Source organism: Phalacrocorax carbo, chromosome 4 (genome assembly GCF_963921805.1).
Source record: "Phalacrocorax carbo chromosome 4, bPhaCar2.1, whole genome shotgun sequence".
In the NCBI taxonomy this organism is placed as follows: domain Eukaryota; kingdom Metazoa; phylum Chordata; class Aves; order Suliformes; family Phalacrocoracidae; genus Phalacrocorax; species Phalacrocorax carbo.
In genome coordinates, this window is record NC_087516.1 from 9,621,787 (window position 1) to 9,643,324 (window position 21,538).

A 21,538-nucleotide genomic window follows, 5' to 3' on the forward strand; every position below is an offset into this window, starting at 1 on the left:
TGGTTTTTAAGCGTCCTGATAAATGCTCTACGACTCCATAGTGCAACGTGTGCAGTTATACAGCCTCGCTCTACCAGTCCAGATGGACTGAACAGTTTTCTGAAAGGGTAACTTTGTTTCGGTAAACTTTTTGTGGGATTAGGTACTAGCTTTCTCCGGCAATTGCTCAGGCCATTGCTGCTGCTTCCACTGACATAGCAGGGCCACTCACTTGCCTTTGCCACCTCTTATGCTGCCTTTCTTTTGCTCTTGATTTTAGGAAGTTTTTAATATATTATTGTAACAAAAGGAGGCATTTAAATAGTTCTTTAAAAAATAAAGCTATGAATGCAGAGCTCAATTACCTTCTAAATTACTTTTTAATAAACAAGAACACAATCACTGTGAGCAGTACAAATATCATTAATCAGGCATAACAATGTGCCAAATTAAAATCCATTAGGGGTTTTTAAAAAAGCCACTAGAACCTAAAATGCAAAGTGTTACACACAAATAAACTTGTTCTTGCAAAGTCATATATTTGTGCATGTGTGGTGCCTCAACTTATGACGATATGACCAAATGTTAGAAAGGCCTTGTTTTGTAAATAAGGAATTCAAGGGAATCATTCGGGATCATATGTTACTTGACATCCCATGGCACAAGCTGTATAAAACATGGTACTGCTGTTTTGCTAGAAGCAGTAATGCTTCTAGCAGCCATCACAATGAAATTGTGCTCCAAAGTGAGGGGTATTAAAGGCAGGTGGCATCAGGCCACATTGACAAAACGTTGTGATCTCTGACAAGAAAGTCACCGAGTTTTCAAGGAAGATTGCCTCCCTCTTCATTACCACCAGGGACTTTGATGACACATGTGTTTTTCTCTCCCTCTTCATTATGTTTCAGAAACTATTCTTCATCTTTCATTTTTTTATCAGTCTTTATGCATGCAGAATTCAGGAATGTAGGACTAGATGAGGCCTCCTACATCACCACTTGCTGTCATGTGCAATACTATTACATCAATCTTTTTAGAAACTCCATCTTGCAACTAGCTTGATTGTTTTACCCTGCTACTGAAGGCAGAAGACTATTTGACTATTCCAGAAACTCACTGCTCTGGCAAGGATTGCTACCTTCTAATTTCCCAGCTAGATTATGCCCATTTTTATGAAAAGGTGCTCTTTTTCTGTCTTTGCGTACTGGATAAGCATTTAAAGTAGAATCTGTCAGCCTCTGTGAAAATTTTCGCTCCTAATTTATCTGTTTTAATGACTGTGGAATAATACCTTCCCTGCCACACCTCTCTCAATGGAGTCCAGGGTGCCGTTTGCTTTATTTGCAGTGAGAGCGCACTGTTGGCTTAAATGTCATGCTCAGCCTGATATCACCATGATCCCTTGGTCCTATTCCTGGGCTGATGCTCAGCCAGTTTTGTGCCTCTCCTGATACCTGGGGTTATTCTGCTCTATTGAGGTAGAGGTATCTGTTGGCCTAATCCTCAAATTTATCAGGATCTCTCTGGATTAAGTTCTGCCAGTCCTAATGTCAGCCACTCCTTAATTTGGTGCTCAAGGTGCATTCTATGTCATCATCTGGGCCTCTGATCAAGATGCTGAACACTATGTGCTTCACTAGCTACATGTCAACCATTCATTTTTACTGTCTGAGCCTGGCAGTCCAGCCAATTTTCAAACCATCTGACAGACTGGTGGCTCAGCCCATGCTTTCTCAAAAAAGACCATTTTTGTGTCACTGTGTATATTAAATTAGAAGAGGACTGAAAATTTGTAATTTTTTGGGCATAGTTCCCACCCTGAGCACTTGGAGAAGATTTAAAAGCCCAGGAAGCATAGAAAGGACATGCTAAAATATAAAGACAGGAGTTATGGTATCTAAGTCTTACCATAAAGTCATATTGCACTGTACATACTTATTCCACTGTTTGAGAGTCTCCATGTGTGATACAGCTGGATGTTCTGGATGTGATTTAGGAGATGTAGATATCTGGGCCTGAAACTCTCTCCATATTTATGAGTCAATGGAGAACCTGAATTTCACAGTCCATCTCTGCTTGCTCTGTGTCCTGGTCAGTATCAACATTGGTAGTGACACAAGATAGAAGTACTTGAATTTAGAAGTTGATAACTCCCACAGACAAAATTTCCTGTTTTTAATGGTAGCTCCTGACCCAGTGAGCTTTCCAGAGTTACTGCTGGTATATTTCTTACTCTTATAATTAAAAGTGTGATTCCTTATGGCAGCAGTTGCTTATGTTCCAATTGTTACCTTCATTTGTTGACATTTGCTTCTGTATTTGTGCAGCTTGCTGGGCAGAATTCCAGTGGGATGGGATGGAATGTACGTTTCCAAAGACAATGAAATCAGGAGCTGAGTACCAGACCGCACTGACGCTTAAGGCTTGGCTGTACAGACGCAGGTCTGCTGGTACAGGAATGTGTCAGGAGCTGGAACACCAGTAGTTCAGGCTGTAGAAGCAATTCCTAAGTGTGATAGAAAGGACAGCCTGGGTAGCCAGCAAAATAATGATTTTTAACAGTGGAACCACTTAGCAATTGCAGAACAATGACTTCAGGGTAATGTTTCAGTAAGATGCGCTTGGGCTAAATGGGCATTGTTTGAGTAATACTTTTTCTAAAGAAGTTTTAACAGTAGTGCATATACAGCCAGAGAATTCACACACACACACACACACACAATCATTTGATGGAAATCATTAAATTATGCAAATTTACCCACAATAAATTTCAAATACATGCACACTTTCCAGCTTGTCTGAATAAACTGTAAAAGTCAGCTAGAGCCTGGCAATGAAGATCTTTAGCGTTAGTTCAGATACTGCTTTAAGAACTGGAGTGTTTATGAAAAACACAGATAATAGTGGAAAAGAATGCAGAGACCTCCAAGGAGCATGATGAGATACGTATAACTGAAGAGTCTGGCTGAAATCAAAACATCTCTCATGGTTTAAGGGACACTGAACCTGAACTATAGTCACTTAAAGATAAAACAAACTAAAAGCTTTTCAAGTGACTTTGTTTTTGTTCTTTTTATTGCTATAAGAAAAATCCAAATAAGCAGGGGAAAATTAGTAGCTTTACACAGTTGTAGAGCTATGTAGTGAACAGTGAAAATTATAAGTTTTCTAATCTTTTTCAGTTCTAAATTATCTTAGACTTTATTGGTGAAGGAGGGGTTCCAAATGGACATGTTTTATAATGTTATTTCTTATATCCATTTGTTTGTTAATATTTATCATCCATAGTAAAGTGTGTCTTGTAAATGCTTTACTTTTAAAGTAATACTTTTGTAATCTATAAGAAAGGTTAGGCTTGTAGGAAGACATCATATTATTTTATCAGATATAATTGAAAAAAAAAAAAAAGCAAGTTTCATGCTTACAATCCTTATATTTGGTCTGATTTCTTCTAATAAAATATATTACCTCTCCTTACAAACTTTCTTTTTCAGTACAGAATTTCTCAGAATGGCTGGATTTCCTCCAGAACTGTAATAATAACTTACAAGGTTGCAGTTTTTGCAGGCAAACTTACAGTATTTAGTATGTGATTGTATATGAGTTATTGAGACATTTCTACTCTCAGTACAAACTGATATTGCATGTCCATTATAGACCCTGTAAATTAACTTTTTAAACAATTTTACTTTTCCATGGATTTTGGATTAGTATTATTTGTTTCACTCTGATGTGTTGAAGTTTTTCTTGCTTTTAAAAAAATTATTATTATAAACTTAGCAAGACTTTTTTGTATTCTAGTAACTGAGGTAATGTCCTGATGGGCACGTTTATAGGGAGTTTCAGAATGCATAAGTTTGGTTTAGATGTACTGTTTGTATCTGTTGGTATGGTTCTAATTGCCATTGGATTTTACTGACTCAATCCCCAGTAAAAAAGATTCTCAGAGTTTTATGGGATTCATACACGTGTTACCTTGTTTTACAAAGAGGCAGCTAAGGACTAGGATAGATTAAATTTTGTATTTATAGACAGGTGAGAAAACTAGATGAGGCAGGTCTTTAACTCAATTCTCCAGCATCTGATCAGTGATTTTTACTCCACATTCTTCCTCTTTGAAATTTAACTGGGCTAAACCAAGAGGGAGAAAGCTGGAGTGAAAAATAATGTTGTACTCTTCCTAGTTTTCAGTTATATTCTCAAGGGGGATGTGTAAATCCATCTTAATATGTTAATCCCTTTTTTACTGTTGGGAGATGTAAATTAGCTTGAAGGAGGATGTTTTGAAATGGATTGTATTGGCATTTCCATAGACGAGTTTTTGATCCACAGCTTTCAAAGCCCTTTTCAAAGGTGACATTATGGACTTAGGTTTTCAAACTGATGGAGGAGGGGAGTGAGAAGAGCAAAAGAAGAAAGAGAAAAAAAAACCCCCAGTAATAAAAAATATTTTTGATTTCCCTAAATGTTTTGGAAAAAGTTAATGGTAGCAATTTTCACATTATTTCTTAAAAACACTTCAAATCCTAGTTTGTTTTTGGTTTTTTTTTTTAATCAACAGGAGACCATTACTGAGTTTAATGGCAAGAAGATCAGGCATAACAGGAAGACACTGAACACAGAGCAATCTGACCATCACATCTAATTGACTCTCTGGTACTGTGGTGTTTCATAGGATAATGATAAGTGTGTAATTTACTATGACTAGATGGAATAGATTGTATACTGACATGTAGAAAGGCCGGTAGCACAATTGTATCTTAATTACATATCAAGTGATGTAGAACAAGGGAAGTAACTCCACCACTGAACTAGGTACTCAGCTTCTTTGCAAACTGCCAAATGCAAAGCTGCCAGATACCTTGTAAAGATCCCTGTTTAATCCTAGCACTGAAAATGCAAGCCCTGAAGCTGAAATCGAAGTATCACACTCCTAACCTGCAGGCCACACAGAACCTTTCCTCAGTAACTGGGGGCATAATGTGGTAAAATGCTGATGCTGGTGGGGCAGGGATAAACCAGTTCTTTGCACATTTGACAACATGGCAGGAAAATACAGAACAGGGAATGAGCAAGCAAAGGGAAAGCTGATCCTAGCCAAGCATGGGGTGGTGATGAACATGAAAACAATAGCGGATTTAAGTTTTTTTTGTTTTACTGTCATCCGCTGTTTGCTTTTTCACTCTTAAAATGTTCACAGATTAAGTGCTAAAGGTCCTGATGATTCACATACAAACCTTTACAAAATTGATTCCAGAATCAGCTTTTCAGAAGAGCTTGCAGGAATCCAGGGAGGAACCCTAGAGGAGGGAAATTCAGTTACACATGCAGAGATGACAGAGTTGTTGCATCTTGGAGTAAATTAAGTTAAAAGTCTTTGGAAAATGTATTCCTGGCAGCTATATGGGGTATGAGGACAGATGGAGGTGGGTATAGAGAGATGTCTTCTGTGTAAAACCATAAACATGAAAATCCTTAGTGTACTAATAGCTGATTTGCAAGCGTGATCCTATCTATCCTCTTGGCTGATGTATTGGGATTTTGTTTTACCTCCTACAGCTTGAATTTAAGGGGCAGGATCTGTTACTGACAGCTCAGACAACCCACATCCTGATGTATACCGAGAAGGAGCTTAAAGACCAACCCACTGCAGTACCACAGACCCAGGACCAAGTATGTCACCTTTATGCACTGAAGCATGTGACACAGATGCTCGAGTATGTTAGCTACAGGCATAATTTCATCAGTGTAGTGTTCAAAAGGGAATAAGTAGCTAAAATAGCAAAATACTTTATATTAGTTTACACTTTCCTTATCTCTTTAGATGTCTCTCATATTATTATCTTAAGTCTGTTTATACACAGATTTGCACTGCCTCGTTACTGTTTGGCAGTAGCTTAGTTCAACTAGTTCAAAACTCTGTGGACCCTTTTACAATTCTAATATGATAAAGCTTGCTCTGATAAAAGTATTGGTTTAAACTAATGTCATGGTTTTAGGTGGGATAGAGTTAATTTTCTTCACTGCAGCTGGCACAGTGCTGTGTTCTGGATTTAGTATGAAAACAATGTTGATAACACACCAATGTTTTAGTTGTTGCTGGGCAGTGCTTGTACTAGTCAAGGACGTTTCCGGCTTCCCAAGCTCTGCCGGGTGCACAAGAAGCCAGGAGGGGAGGGGGCACGGCCAAGAGAGTGGATTCAAACTGGCCAAAGGGATATTCCATATCATGTAACGTCATGCCCAGTATGTTACCAGGGGGGAGCTGGCCAGGGGAGGGAGGCAGCAATCACGGCTCAGGAACCAGCAGTGTCAGTCAGCGGGTGGTGAGCGGTTGTATCGTTTGTGGTTTTGGTTTTTTCCTTTTTCCCTTTTCCTTTTAATTATATTATAATTATTGTTATTATAATAATATTATTATCATTATTATTCTATTCTAATTATTAAACTGTTCTTATCTCAACCCACAAGTTTTTTCCTTTTGCTTTTGCTCTTCTGATTCTCTCCCCCATCCCAGAAGGGTGGGGGGAGTGAGCGAGCGGCTGCGTGGTGTTTAGTTGCCAACTGGAGCTGAACCACGACAGTCCTTTTTGGCGCCCAACATGTGGCTCGAAGGGTTGAGGTAATAACAGTTGCTGGTCACAGCATACACTCTGTTCTCAATATTAGTTTATCCAATCTGCACCATGCTCTTGTATTTGCTGTGCCTGTTAAAGATTGGTGTTGTTTTTTGTGGTCTGCTGTGCTCTGCAGTGATTAGTGATGTTTTGCCTGGGAGAGCTGTTTTTAAAACATTGACCTTGAGTTTTATTTGGTATTTGAAGTTTATATTGAAGCCATTACTGTACATCAGGTACCACCTCATGGATACAATTAGCTATTATACCTCCTCCTCTGAGAGTTTTTTTATGGAGGAAATACAGAACGGCACCTTAGCTACCATCTTCTGTAATGCCTTCTCCTTCATTACAACAACTTTTCAGTATCTTGAACATCCTCGGTTAGTTAAGATACATCTGTTGATATTGCTTTGGCAGACCATTTCAGCTCTGTCTAAAGTTAATAAGCAATTTAAGAATATCATCCAGAGATCTGCCCCAAGGCTGGATAGCCATGGGTGCCAGGGTATGTGGGATAGTATAGGCAAATGCCTAAGACGGTGGGCACCCCCAGTGTTTTGGGACTTCAACCCTGAACAAGTGCAGAATCCTGAGAAATTAATAGAACGTTTGGAGGAAGTATGTTGTCACCCAGGTGATTCCAGAGAGATACAAATCACTGCAATGTGCTGGGGCCTGGCCCATGCCTATTGAGCCCTGTTTAACACTATTCGGTACCCCCAAGGGAAAGAGAAGTCCTCTGGATCTAAAAAGACAAGGACAAGGAAAGTGAGAAGCACTGTGGCCACTCAAACTCCCATGACAGACCCTGCGGCTACTCCAACCTAGTGACAAGCACTGCGGCCACTCTAACCCTCACGATAGACACTGTGGCTACTCCAACCCCGGTAACAACTGTTGCAGCTGAATCAGAGGATCAGCCTGTGCCAGTATCAGTTGCCCCTATACACAAGAAGAAATCTTGGAAGAGAAAGTCAACTCGTTTGGAAAGAGATGATGAAGAAGCAGGGCCATCACAAGAAGAGGAGGAGGAAGAGGAAGAACTCATACAAGAAATGGAACATACCCACAGTAATTAGGGATAAGGTCTCAGAAATGTCAGTGTTAATGCACTTTTAATCTACAGGGATTCCTTTTATGGTTCTTAATACTTTGTTTTACATAATGTATCTTTAAATTCCACACAAAAATAATACAAAAACTTTTAAGGCTGCAAAGTCAAGCATTCCAAAGTTAGAAAATGCCAGAATTCGTGTTGATTGCAGAACTTTGATTTGCCTCCCTTTGTGTTTGATTACAAGATAGTCATCAATGACATGAGCACATTCAGTGCACAGAAAGGATGGTAGTCACTTCATGAACAACTATTCAATATTTTGTTTTCTCTTTGATGCTTGATGTGGGACTCCATGCCTTACTACTTACTGTTCAAATCCTGCTCTGAAGACAGAGTTAAGTTTGTTGTGGACTTTTCAGTGGTTTACAACAGTGTAGGAGCTGAGAGTTTCACAAACAGAATTCAAAGTGTTTTGATAACATCCTCATAAAGTAAGGAAAAGATAGCATTCCAGCTAATTACATTACATTGCAGCTACATTTTTAGCCGTAAAAGCACAAGATTAGAATTTAGGCTTTCAGCAAAACCCTGCACACAGTTCATGGCCACCCAGGAAAAATGGGTTTTTAAGTGGCTAATTTAGTAGTCTGTGCAAAAGACAAAAATAGAATCCAGTCCTTCTGAGCAGCATACAAACGCCTTAGCCAGCAACCACTTTTTTTCTTCCTGCAGTCATTGTGTTCACTTTCTGCAACAAAAGAACCAGGTTCCTCTGGACAAGATCTGATTTATTACACAATCCTGACTCATCTCCATACCAGGGTCCATTCTGTGCACTGAGTAGCTATATACAGATCTGTACCAACATGCTAGATATGCTTCCCTGAAAATGACAGAGAAGTTGCAGAGGGAGAGAAAAGAAAATGAGAAAAAACCCCATCCCTGCGAGATTAGCAGGCCTGATGGTCCAGGTATTTCCCTGCCTCCCTAACCTGATGTGGCTTCAAACACTGCTTTGGGCAACTGCATGCCTGTGCTGGTGCTGAGCGTGTAGGGTAAATGGATTAAAAACCTACCCTTGGAAGATGGGTAACAAGTAGTTCATGAGGTGTGTGGAAGATGAGTGCTGAGATGGGAGAAGGAATTCTCATTGCCAAGAGGTTTAGGGGGGTTTCCTGGTAGGAAAAGGAGGCCTCATTTACCTCTGGAATGATGTGTCTTCCTGTTTCCCAACCCTGACCCAGATTGCTAATGGAGTGATACTGACCTGTAAAAGATAACAGGATGCCCTCAACCCTGAGAGGTTAAGCCTGGCACTGCACCATAAATCAATGTACCACTTCCCTCCTTAAAAACAGCAAGATAAAATCAGTTCCTCTCTTCCTTTTCCTGATGGGTGATGGAGCTAAACCCCCTGAAGAAGTGATAACACATAGGTGGGCGTTGTTTTGCCTCAAAATTCCTACCAACAGCCTTCTTGTAGGTCTCCTTCGGCTTCTTGACCTTTATATGACAGTGTCTGTGAAGCTGTTGAGTGCCTCTGCTGGGACTGTCAATGAGTGATCAGTGCATAAACAAGATAATTCCTAGTGGTTTTCTCATATCTGTGGTCTTCTGCACACTCTTCCAAATACCAGGAGAGCCTAGAACTCCTCAAGGTACAAGGGTGCATGCTAACTCCCAGCTTTTTGAGTGTCGTGCAGCAGACAGTGTAGGGTGGCACCATTAGTATACTAAAGGTCTGCAAGTCTTTCCTAAGACAGGGACATTTTGCATAAGCACCCATGGGTGAAGTGTTAAAACAGCATGATGTGGCATAAAGGTCTAGTTCAGGTCTGCTGCACAGCTTTGCTCATGGTTGAGTGACTGGGGCTACTCCAGGTGGGAGATGCACTGCAGTGCAGTCTGTGCAGGTTGCATGAGAATGTCCCTTAAGGTGATGTCAAGACCAGACACCCTTAGGGTATATTGTTCTGGTGTTCCACCTGGGGGACCCTCAGAGCACCCTGTCAAGTAATCCCAGAGCTATATCTTGCAGACCATCAAGGGCTTCAGGTCTCAAGGACTAATGTGCCACTGGTACCAAGCAATACAGACCTACCAACACTGCTTCTATGGTGTTTGGAGAGTTCCTGTCCCTTCTGCAGAAGAAGCAGACATGATCCCCCTTTATGTTAATCAAAGCAGAAGAGATTGGCAACCCAGTGCCAGCACTGAGAAACAGAAGATCAAGTGTTTGATGGATTTTTTGTGCCCCAGGATAGGGCACACTCAGTGAATCTATATGCACAGTAAATGTAAAGAGCCTCTGGCACATGGAAGCTGAGAGTAACAGAACATTCATGTACTTGAGCTCACAAGCTCCCATGAGTCTTTACAGAACATACTTGAATGGAGATTTTCAAAGGTTTACCACTTGGCCCAAGTTTGTGTATTGGCTCATAGGAGCAGTGAGAAGCACATCCCTGATACAGATAGCTCCTCAGTTAAATTTCAAGGCTCTGCATCAAACTAGAAGGTGCACAACCTTTTTAACAGAACAACCTTGCATTTCTTTTCTTAAGATGGGCATTCTTCCATCTTTTATTCTCATAGACAGCTGAACCAACGTTTTAATAAACAAGGAAACAAAATACCCTTCAGGTCCTCAGCAGTCAGCCAGCACAGAAAATCTCACTTGAACAGTTAAGGTTAAAAGTTGTAACACACTGATCATACTGATAACAACATAGTGATGAAAACGTCAGGCTGCCTTAACTATATGTCTATATAAATAGCCAAACAGGACTTAAGACATGGAGTAACTTACTTTTACAAGCTACCAATTAATGAGATCTTGTACCTTCTATTTCTGTAGCTATGTTCCTCAAATCAGTTTAGTGATGTAAAGCATTAGTTTTAGGTGAGTAAACTCAACCCTGTGTGTTTTAAATGAGAGAAATTTTTCATTATTGATTGATAATTATTAATTAGCCCAAACAACACTGAACAAATGTGAAATATGGGAACTAAGCTCAGAGCACCAGTGTAGAACATGAAGGGATGCATCTCGCAGTATATGGACTTTCAGGTTGTTTCATTACAGAAAACAAGCATAGATGTCTTTTAATTTCCACTAGAGAGATCTTTCCAGATAATACCTGTTCTCATTTCTATAACCAAAAGGTGGCAGCATGTTGTCTACTTTCCCTTTCCATCCATTCTAGCTCTAAGCTCCTAAATAACCTTACTTGCTCAGTTTGTCAGAATGCCAGGAAGTCCAGAACAATCATGCTGATTAAGGAACACTGATGAGATCCTCTGTGAAATCAACTGTTTATCACCTTTAAATAGAAACAGGAATAGATCAAGGACTGGTGATTTTATTCCGTTGTTTCAACAACAGCCTGATTGACTTTTGGAAATGTGAAGAAGGGTTAAATTTCAGCTCAGTGGTGTCACTTCAGAATGGACACCTACCTATACAGCTTAACACTTTTATTAACAGTAATATTGTTAGGAAGCCTGAGCCAATAGTATCTGTTAGATGCTATTGATCTGTCAGACATTAACTCAGTTTTGTTCCTAATTAGGTACTTCCTGCTTTGGTAACCAGACAAAAGGCCAGTGGGCATCCAAAGGAGCAACAAAGGTAGGGCAAATACTTTATGCAGTACAAATACCAAGGTGAAAAGGATATGAATGTACCAGCTGAGTTTTGCTGCATGAGTGCATCAGTTCGGAGGCTTCTGGAAAGATGCCCAGAGACACCCATTTCCCACCCATTTGGCCTGTAAAGAGATCTGGAGGCGGAGGAAAGCATTCTGAAACATAACCTGCTCTCAGATCTGCAGGGGTACTTGGCACACTGCCACAAGTCCTCAGGATACACAACTGCTACACAACACTGCAGTGTGTGACCTTAACAACTCAAAACACCCACATGCATATCAAACTGATTCCTGCTGTCTACGCTGGCTTCTATACTCAAACTCAGGGTCTCTGTCATGATTTCCCAGCTGCTCCGTGGCCTGGCCTGGGAATTGTAAATTACACTGCTCCGGGACGTCGGCCAGAGTTAACAGTACCTGTTCCTGAGGCACTATGAATTTTTTTACCACAAGGGTGGTAAAAAACTCAACTTGAGTGAGTTGAGAACTTCAATTCGCGCCATTTGTCAGCTGGAGAATAGATGCACAAAAAGGATAAGAATAGTGTTTGATGATTACAGAAAACTTTGGGGTCACTTTCAAGCCCCAGCTAGGTAGATGCCTATAAAGAGATGTCCTAAGTACAAGCATCAGCAGCCATCCAGTGTGAGTGCAGAAGCTTTTCTGAAGTTATATGATATACTTAATTCATCTGGTTGCTGCAGCTTGCAGGTATGGGTAGTGGTGAGCAGCACTATACCTCCTGTCTTTGTTGTCCATAACAAGAGATAAGACTTAATGGAGAAAGTCAATTCATAGGCAGGGCTGGCTGAAGGATTAAGGAAAAGATCTGGAAGCTGGTGCTGACAAGCAAGATGCAGATGCAGAGAAGGTTGCTTAGGGGGCTGAGAGCATGTGATACTTCTTCTCAGTCATAACTGCCAGTGTAGACGCATTTCTGGGGGGTAGCTCGCAGACTGAGGTCACAATTCTAGATATTAAGGATAATCTTAAATAATTACTCATCCCTCCAAATGGAAGAGCAAGTTTTTGGCCTGCTGTATCTCACACAGAAGCACACACATGACATTCTCCCTCATAAGAGTAGAAGAGGAACAACAATGCTTATATGACAATTATATGTTATGCTAAGCACAGCACATGAATGCAAAGTACTAAAATATACAGTGATGAGGCCATGTAAAAGCACATATGGAGGAGGATTTCCAGGTTTTAGTCTGGGTCTGTCATAAGTAGAGATGCCTCTGAGGGAGAATGGAGGATTTTGATGCGGTGGTGGTATCAAGATGCTCCTCAGCTGCGCAGCACTGAGTAGGTGGTTTGCTGTGGAGTATTTCTGTTTTTCTCTATGGTGTGAGTGGCTGCTTCTGGCCTGTCAGTGCCCGCAACTTGCCGTTCTATTTTATCTGTCCTCAGTTCAGTCACCTTTCCATGATGTCAGTGTTGGCTCCTGAAGGAGATGATAACCAACAAAAGGTGGCACATATGGTGAGCCCCGGCCACTGCAAGTCTGTTTCTCAGAATGAAGGATGCCCCTCGCCAGTCACACTTGGTTTAATGTCTAGCATTGGAGAGACGGCAAAAAGGGACTACAATTAATTTTCTTCTATCTACTTACAAATGCACAGGTGGGAAAATCCTCTGTGAAATGTCTTGGATTTTACATGCTGTCAGCCAAGGGATGAGTTAATACAATTCAGCCATGCCAATTTGAGTAGATTTCAAAGCTGCTTGTCTGTTGCCCCCTCCATTTCCCACCTCTTGTTGAACAGCTGGTCCCTAGAAACAGAGGAAATATTTCTGTTCAGAGATTTCAAAACCAGCTTCAAAGATAAAAGACAGAGAGCACCTCAGTATGTTGCCGCCCTCCCTCAGTGTTAGTGCGGCTGGAAATTGTCTGTATAACTAGTAAATAGCAGACCTTTTTAGACCTGGAATAGACATTTAGCACAGGTTCTATTTTGAATGGGAATCTATTTTCCTCAATCCCTTATTTTAAAAGCATCTGTAGTTCACAGCTACGCTCAAAACTGACAAGTCTGCGTGTCAAATGGAAATGCCAACATAATATGGTGTGACATGAACAGCGCCCAAACATTTTCGTATGGCTTTTTTCCTCTGGTGCAACAAAGGTATTTTTTAACATTTGTCTATCTCAGATGAAGATGGGGTCTTAAGACTATATTTTCATTATTCTGGAGAGTTACCATTTCTGCTACCTTTATACCTTCCTCTTTTTCTCCAATGACATTTGCAATTTAACACTGGTTAGATAAAAAAGCCAGAATTCACTGATTCAGAAACATCCCACGCCACAATATCCAGTCTCTTTTCCACCTAGATAAAAAGTGCTAGCAAAACAGTGCAACCTGCATCAGATTTAAATGGCTAATCTCGAGATAAAAGATGGCTCATGGCATAATCAATCTTCAAAGCCCATTTTTAGGCAAAATATGATAGTTTAATCTGCTTAATTTTGGTGTTTGGAAAGAGGCAATTTTCAACTCTAGCTTGGAAGGAACTAATTGCCAAGTACAGCATTTATAGAATCGTAGAATCATAGAATGGTTTGGGTTGGAAGGTACCCTTAAAGGCCACCTAGTCCAACCCCCCTGCAGTGAGCAGGGACATCTTCAGCTAGATCAGGTTGCTCAGAGCCCTGTCCAGCCTGACCTTGAATGTTTCCAGGGATGGGGCATCTACCACCTCTATGGACAACCTGTTCCAGTGCTTCACCACCCTCATTGTAAAAAATTTCTTCCTTGTATCTAGTCTAAATCTACCCTCCTTTAGTTTAAAACCATTACCCCTTGTCCTGTCACAATAGGCCATGCTAAAAAGTCTGTCCCTATCTTTCTTATGGTCCCCCTTTAAGTACTGAAAGGCTGCAATAAGGTCTCCCACAGCCTTCTCTTCTCCAGGCTGAACAGTCCCAACTCTCTCAGCCTGTCCTCATAGGAGAGGTGCTCCAGCCCTCGGATCATTTCTGTGCCCTCCTCTGGACCCGCTCTAATAGGTCCATGTCCTTCCTGTGCTGAGGGCTCCAGAGCTGGATGCAGCACTGCAGGGGGGTCTCACCAGAGCAGGTTAGAGGGGCAGAATCACATCCCTCGACCTGCTGGCCACACGGCTTTTGATGCAGCCCAAGATACATTTGGCTTTCTGGGCTGTGAGCGCACATTGCTGGCTCATTCTATAGCATGAAAATGGGATTTCTAAGTATAGTGTGTGCCTTTGCCTTCCAAGATACTCTTACACTTAGAGCTAGGTCTAGACCATAAAAAACCCCTGTGTTTTAGTACTTGCTATTAGTTAATAGGAAGCAGCAGGCTTGTTGAATAAGCTAATGACCCCTGACTGTGCTTAATTACAGCCTTTAATAAAAAAAACCTGACAGTTTCTCCAATAAATAAAATAGTTGACTAAAGTAAAAACAATCCAACTAATAAAATAATTGATAGTAAAACAGCAAATATTTTCCTCTCTTTAAGAGTTTTTAAATTTCAGAATATGTGTATACTTTAATATATTTTTTTCAACAAGCCTGCAGCAGAAAAGCAGCTTTGCAGGCCTAAGTGATAGTAATGAGGAGAGGCACTCCTGAGGTTCAGGATAAAGAGGGCTCCACTGCTGGTCTGGAAGTGTTTCATTTTGCTCTCCTCAAAAAGAGGGTGTGTATTCCTGCAGAAACCTGGCTGGAATGAGGCAATCCTCCCCCTCAAGGAAACAAGGTCCTGCAGCTGGTTGGTTAATGGGAGGTGCTTTGCCTCTCTGGAAGGCAGCAGCTCTTGCTGGGCTCAGAACTCAATTTGAACTAGGAGGGGACAGCTACTGCCTCTCACAAATGCCTCTCTAAAGAATCTGTGGCTCCTGGCCATGTACCAGTCCAACAGCATGCTGTCTGCCCACTTGCCGTCTTGGGTGTCCTGCATTGCTGATCTGTCTTCTAAATCATGCATGAAGCCCCTCCAGTAACATCAATACAACAGGGCAGTGAATCAAATTGTGCCCATCAAGGGAAAAATGTTAAATACTTCTAGCTTTAAAATTGCCGAACAGATGTTCTTTGGTTTTGACTCAAAACCATTCAAGTTTAAATACAGAAACAGCTGAGCCAAGTGGGAGTGTTTCAGGCTCAAAAAACCCACTGGAACCAATGAGGAATAGTAGGCTTGTTTTATTCTCACATCAGTGCATTAGTTCTGTTTAAAGCGCTTCTCTAAATTAACTTCTGTGCTGGGACAGTGTTTGAAAGAATTAGCAATTGGAGAGGTTAAGTGAGGATCCCAATAAAAGTTGTAACTCAGCTTTAACAACCCAGTACGCTGGAGCCACGTTTCTCTGCCAAGTATAGTGCATGCTTTTTCAAACACTGTAGAGAGCCCTGGCACCTTTTTCTCAAAAGGATACTTCATCTAATGTTACTTGAAAACCTTTCTTTGCCTCAACTATATTATAAAGTTGACATAAATCCACCAGAATGTATTTTTTTAAGTCCTGAAAAATATTTACTTCAAATTGCTTATTAAAAATTCTCCTCATATAACAACTACATGCCCTAGATGTGAACCCATTGCCCCATAGTGATTCAGGGTCATATTAGATTAGACAGTAACTCCTGAGAGGTGGCTGCTCATGTTGGCAAAATTAGCATATCACAAGTGCACCATTAGCGTAGATATTGAAGGAATTTACGCTTTGAAAAATGGGCTCTTTTAACCCTCACATAGTCTCTTTCTTCTCCTTATGCAATTTCCAGAATGTAGTGGGAAACTAAGTTAAAGATACCTGCTCTCTGAGGATAAAAATGCAAAATGCTTGCCCTGAGAAGATTCTATTTATGCAACTGAGAGGTCTGCCTTGTTCTTTTCTTTCCCTTTTTGAGGTGTGGAGATGAGTAGTTTGTGCATTACCATAGATTCAAACATAGCACTTGAAATAATGCAGGATGGTACTGTGGGCTGCCCACGTTCCTGGGGACAGGGTGTTCATCCCTGTTGCAGACTCCTCATCCAGGAGCAATGAACAGGAATAACCAGGGGGTTACTGCCTTGCCTTTCCCATATCCCTACAAATGAGTAGAAAGTCCTAGAAAAGGCAAAATGGGCCTCAGTGTGGAAAGGGTGGAGAACCATTAGTGAGCGCCTTTTCAGCATCTTAGGGCCTCCTGCTGATGGCTGAGGGTTTGACTTGGAGCCAGCTGTTAATTTTTGGGGGATGGATTGTGCAGATTTTTCTCCCAGCCCTTCCCTGCCTATAACATTCCTTTTTTAAAAAGTGGATGTTTGTGTCTTACTGTCCCCAAATAGCTGATATACATTGATTCAGCACAGTCCTAGTACCCATATTGATGTATCGACTGATCTCAGGGAACCTATGCCACTGACTATCTCCACAGTATTTTGAGAGACTTCCATGTGTGTTTGAAGTTCTCAAGGTAGTTACGTGACTTTTTTTTGTTTTACATTCATCTACATCTTTGTTTACAGTCTGCATTGCTTGGAGCTAGCTGTGTTAGGAGCAGAAAGCCAGCTGAGCTGATGCTAATTCTGGCAGATGGGACAAGCGTGTAGTCATTCAGTGACACTCCATGTGCCCTTTACAAAGCACTCTATGATCCGTTCTGGCATAGTATGCCAGACTATCAACTATGAGGGGATGAAAAGAGACTGTGTTTGCTCCAGCCATCCTTCTAGAGAACAATAACATTTTGGCAGAGTATTAAAGTGGCGGAGAGGTGCACAAACAAGTATTTCTTTGAAGGGTCACTAAACTGCACTGGGACAGCTGAGGGCCCAAACCAGGGGTCAGCATTCATGCACCACAGTCAAGCATTGGATTGCAGGAGAATATCAGGGGCTGGGAGAACAAAGGATGTCAAGTGGGGTGAGAAGAACTAAGAAACAGAGAGAATTAATAATTACAGCAGAAGTTGTATACGAGACAAGAGGAATATATGAAAGGAGCAGAGGCAAAGAAAGGGAAGAGCTTAGATAACAGACACCTCTCTCCTTTTCTCTCAGCTGCCATACTGTCCTGTGCACATCTCTAAGCGTGCAGTAAAATAGCTTCTGTGATTTGTCTTCCTCCTCACCTTGAAGTTTTGGCTGCACTGTAAATAACTTGCTCCTGCTTTTAAACATAAGGACTGTTTCAAGCTATTAAAGTTGTATAAGCACCTGTCCAACTCCCACTCAGGCAGTGCTGAGTTTTGGAAGAATTGTTCAGCTGTTTTGGCAGGCAGATTCACCTATCAGACAGACATGCTTATGGCTTTCTGACAGCTCTGGATTCCAGCATAACACTGAAAATCCTGTTTTTCTTCATTTGTTGAGGTTTAAATTTCTAAAAATAGTAATCCACAGAAGTCATGGTAATGGGACATGTCTGGAGAGTACCCCACACAACAACCCTGCATGACGACATCCCATTCCTTGTGTCACCCTGATGTCTGCATCCCTTGAGCAGCACACTTGTGGTTCATGGATCAGTTCTAGACCTTCAAAGTCAGGATATCTGTTTCTTCCTCAGAGTGCTGTTTACCACTATTGACATTTTTGAGAGGGTCTAGAAAAAATTATTTGTTGTTCATCTGCAAATATAAAGCATTTGTATCCATCACAATTACAACAATCTCATCTGAGGATTTGAAAGGTTTAAGAAAATGGATCTTTCCTCCACTTTTCCAACAAAACTAGCCCTTTTTTCTCTCTCCCTACCCAACCTACTTTCTTACCTCATACCACTTCTGCTTTGTGGCTGTGTTAACTTAGCTCCCCACTTTTGTCTGCAACCTGCATAACCGTGCTTGCTCTTTTCTCCACAAAAGGAAATCTCCCTTCAATCTGACCTGTAGGTCCTTCGGTCTACTTGACAAAATTAAATTTATCATTATCTCCTTCTCATATCAGTAAATGAGTTATAGATGAATCTTTGCCCTTCCATGGAGAGGAATGGGAGTACAAAGGGTTTTCTTTGTATAGGTGGGCAGCTTATTATTTTTTGTCCATAGGAGGAAAATATTCCTTTTCCTGGATTTTCAGTTTTCTAAGATTTTCTGCCATCTATTATTCATAGAGTCATAGGACAGTTTGGGTTGGAAGGGACCTTTAAAGAACATCTAGTCCAGCCCTCCTGCCATGGGCAGGGATATCTGTCTGTAGATCAGGTTGCTCAAAGCCCCATCCAGCCATAAAATGATGTGTATCTGTATATTTTAGAGTTTTTTAATACACCTATCATCATGGCATATTTGTTTCCCTTCTACATCCTCATCCCCTTAGAATACACATTTTTGCCCATAGTAGGTGGTTTTTTTGCATTTCAGGTGGGTAGATGTGAAGATTAGAAAGGGTTCAAGAGAAAAAGAAGCATTTCAGTGGAGGATTTCAGCATTTCAACCTTCTGAGAGGTTGCTGGTTATTGAAAGGCTTTTATTGAGAGGAAGATTTTGCAGCACTTTCTAATTCTGGTCAGACTCTGGATTCACCATATTACTTCTGAGGCTGCTTGTGCAGACGAATGCCCTCAACGAGATTGATTTGTTCTCAGCTCTCTTAAAGTGCATTCTGCGTAGTCTCAGAGCTGCAGAACTGCCCTTGTGATTCATAAGATGAGTTTGATATTGCTGGGGCATGAGATACTAAGTGTCTTTTGTATTCTAACTTGTTGGACCTGGACAGCAAATGAACAGTCTTAAAGCAGAGCTGCCATGGATTTGGTTGCCTAAAACTGAATGGAGAGGTTGTACTAGCTAAACCCTAGATGCTGTCTTTCAGCATACGTTCTGTGATTTACAACAGTGTACAGTGAAAACCAATAACACAACCAGTGCAGAAGAAAGCAAAGATATTTCCCAGAATGCTAGAAATGAAAGAATGCATTGCTTAGGAACCAAGCCTGGATGTGAGAGCATAGGGGGGCAATCGCCTCCACTGTGGGAAGTGCCCCGCAGTGCATTTGGACAGAGTGTTTGGCATTGGGGGTGCTAACACAGGTTGACAGTAGCTCTTACTACTAACTGTAACTTAGTAAATGAGAAGACTAACATAGGATTCTTCATGTTTTGCTTTCAGAATAAGAACCTAATCTGTTGTTTTGTGGAGTTTTTGCCAACAGTTAGCAAAAAATTCTCCAAGGAACAAATAACCCATTCTGACCTGGTGGTCACTGTGTCCGCCTCCTAGAATGATAACCAGGTGAGCTCAAGGAATGTGATTGAGTGCGTGTTAGAACTTGATCCCTGCCTAGATCGAGTTCTAGACCTTCTGAGGATGGGAGTCTGGCCCAGCTCTGATCACTGATTCTTGACTCAGTTGCTTATGCTGTAACTAGCCATGGTTTTAGCAGGGCTGGTTCTAGTCTGTTTTCTAGCATCTCAGCCAAGATTGTGACCAGTATAATGATTCTTAAGGAACATTAATTGCTCATTTGTCACTGGCTAGTGTCTAAAAACATCCCTGGATCACAAATGAGGAATTCATTCACAGGGCATTTTGAAGGCAGACATGAGTAACCTCTTAGCTGAAAACTGTGCAGTCACAGTTAGTGCAGCATCAGGATAGTACTGCACTAACCAGCTTGCAATTTGTAGCACTGTCATTGTAAAAAGGAGAAAAAAATTGTAAAACAGAGAAGCAATATCTGTTAGCTTGCAAATATCTTGTAAACATGAACTCAGGTGAAAGATGCTGTTTTCAAACATAGATGTATGAAGGTATATCCATCTTTAAGCCATTAAACCATGGAGATATTGATGTCAGAATTATTATCAATGAGATCCAAGTATCTCTGTCATAAAAGTCATCCTGGATCAGTCTTTGGTAAGTGACTTCAAAGCAGTTAATTGCTAGAGCAGGGAGTGGATCTGAAGCCCCCCTGACTATGGCTTTTCTGGATTCTGAAGTTTGAGAGTCTTTATAAGACTTTGGATAATAAACATCTTTTGGGAAGAAAAGGTAATTTATAAGCTTCCAATTTTAGCAGTCTTATTTCCTCTAGTTTCCTCAGTTGCTAGTTTTCAAGGCAGCCTTTACAAGGAAAATGGGTAATGGTGTACTGCTTCTCAGCTAAGAGATCTTATCTTTTCTAGGCCACCCATGGTAGAAGAGGCCCCTGGACTCTGAAGTCTGGTTCTAGAATGGGAAGCTTGTAAAGGTAACAGTCTGTTCCCCTCCTGTTCAAAGCCCATTCATACACATGCATATTTGTATAGTTGCTGCAAGGTACTCAAGACATCCCTGTGGGCTTAGCAAACTAGTTAAAGGTGCAACTATTATGTACCTAGAAATAGCTCAAGCACAGCATGGAACACAGCTTATTTCCCCAAAGATGTGTGGGCAGAAGGGTGGATAGGGACAGTGCAAACCAAGGATAGCTCAGTGAATGCTAACCCTTCCTGAATATTGCCATGGGATTTTTCACTGATTCTCAGCTCCCAGAGCGAAGCTGAAAGATTTGACCTCAGTTTAGCATCTCATCCAAAAAAGGACTAAGTAGTTCTGGCAGTGCAGGTCTCCCTGAGCGCTGTGTGGAAACTTCAGGCTTGGACAGGAGCCCAGCCTTAGTGTTGCACTGAAACTCAAGACTTTTGGGGCCTAGAATGATTTCAGATGAGCCATACTCTGACAGATAGGGGCTGCAGGAATTGGAGTTACTGACAAGGAAATTATTCCTAAAATTACTGGCAGGGAAAATGGATGGAGGAACAATTTCAATTATTTGTTGCTACCAAGATATGCAAGACCTGTTCAGGGAACAAAGGAAGGCTTTATTTCTTAATCTGGTCACCCTGACACTTCCCAAGAGCTTTAAACTGGAAGGAAAAGAATAAGAGACTTGCTGTATGAATAGCTCATATATCAGAGTGTGGGACAACGTGATCAGCTTTAGGTAGTTTGGCATTATTATTCATCACATCTGCCTGAAGGCCTCAATCAACACTCCAGCCTGGTGGTACAGTGCCAACAAGTGCAAACACAGCCCTGCCCTTGAGCATTCGCAGGCTGGGATTACAGCAGGATGACAAGGGGGGGACTCAGCGAGAGGTGTGAGGCAGCGAGATATTGGTTTAACAAGCACATTTGCATACCATCAGGAGTCACAGCCAGCTTCCTCCCCAGGCTCTGCCAGGCAGTAGTGCTTTGTAGGATTCATGGCAGAGGTAAAGCTTAAAAGAGGATTTGATGGAAGACAAGATGGTACCTTGTGGGGAGATTTTTACCACAATTTAG

General features: G+C 41.3%; 1 protein-coding gene across 5 annotated transcripts in view; it reads left to right on the plus strand.

Annotated features, from left to right (window-relative positions):
- Positions 1-5,545: 5,545 nt before the first annotated feature.
- LOC104048036 (NELL2-interacting cell ontogeny regulator 1) overlaps positions 5,546-21,538 on the plus strand; it is a 28,487-nt gene continuing 12,494 nt past the window's right edge. The window contains exons 1-2 of one of the 5 annotated variants that reach the window (XM_064448972.1): positions 5,546-5,652; positions 11,229-11,287. The gene's annotated coding sequence lies outside the window, so the exon portion shown is untranslated. Of the gene's footprint in view, positions 5,653-6,204; positions 6,313-11,228; positions 11,288-21,538 lie in introns of those variants that run through there. The other 4 variants (XM_064448971.1, XM_064448973.1, XM_064448970.1 and 1 more) reach the window with 4 other exon arrangements.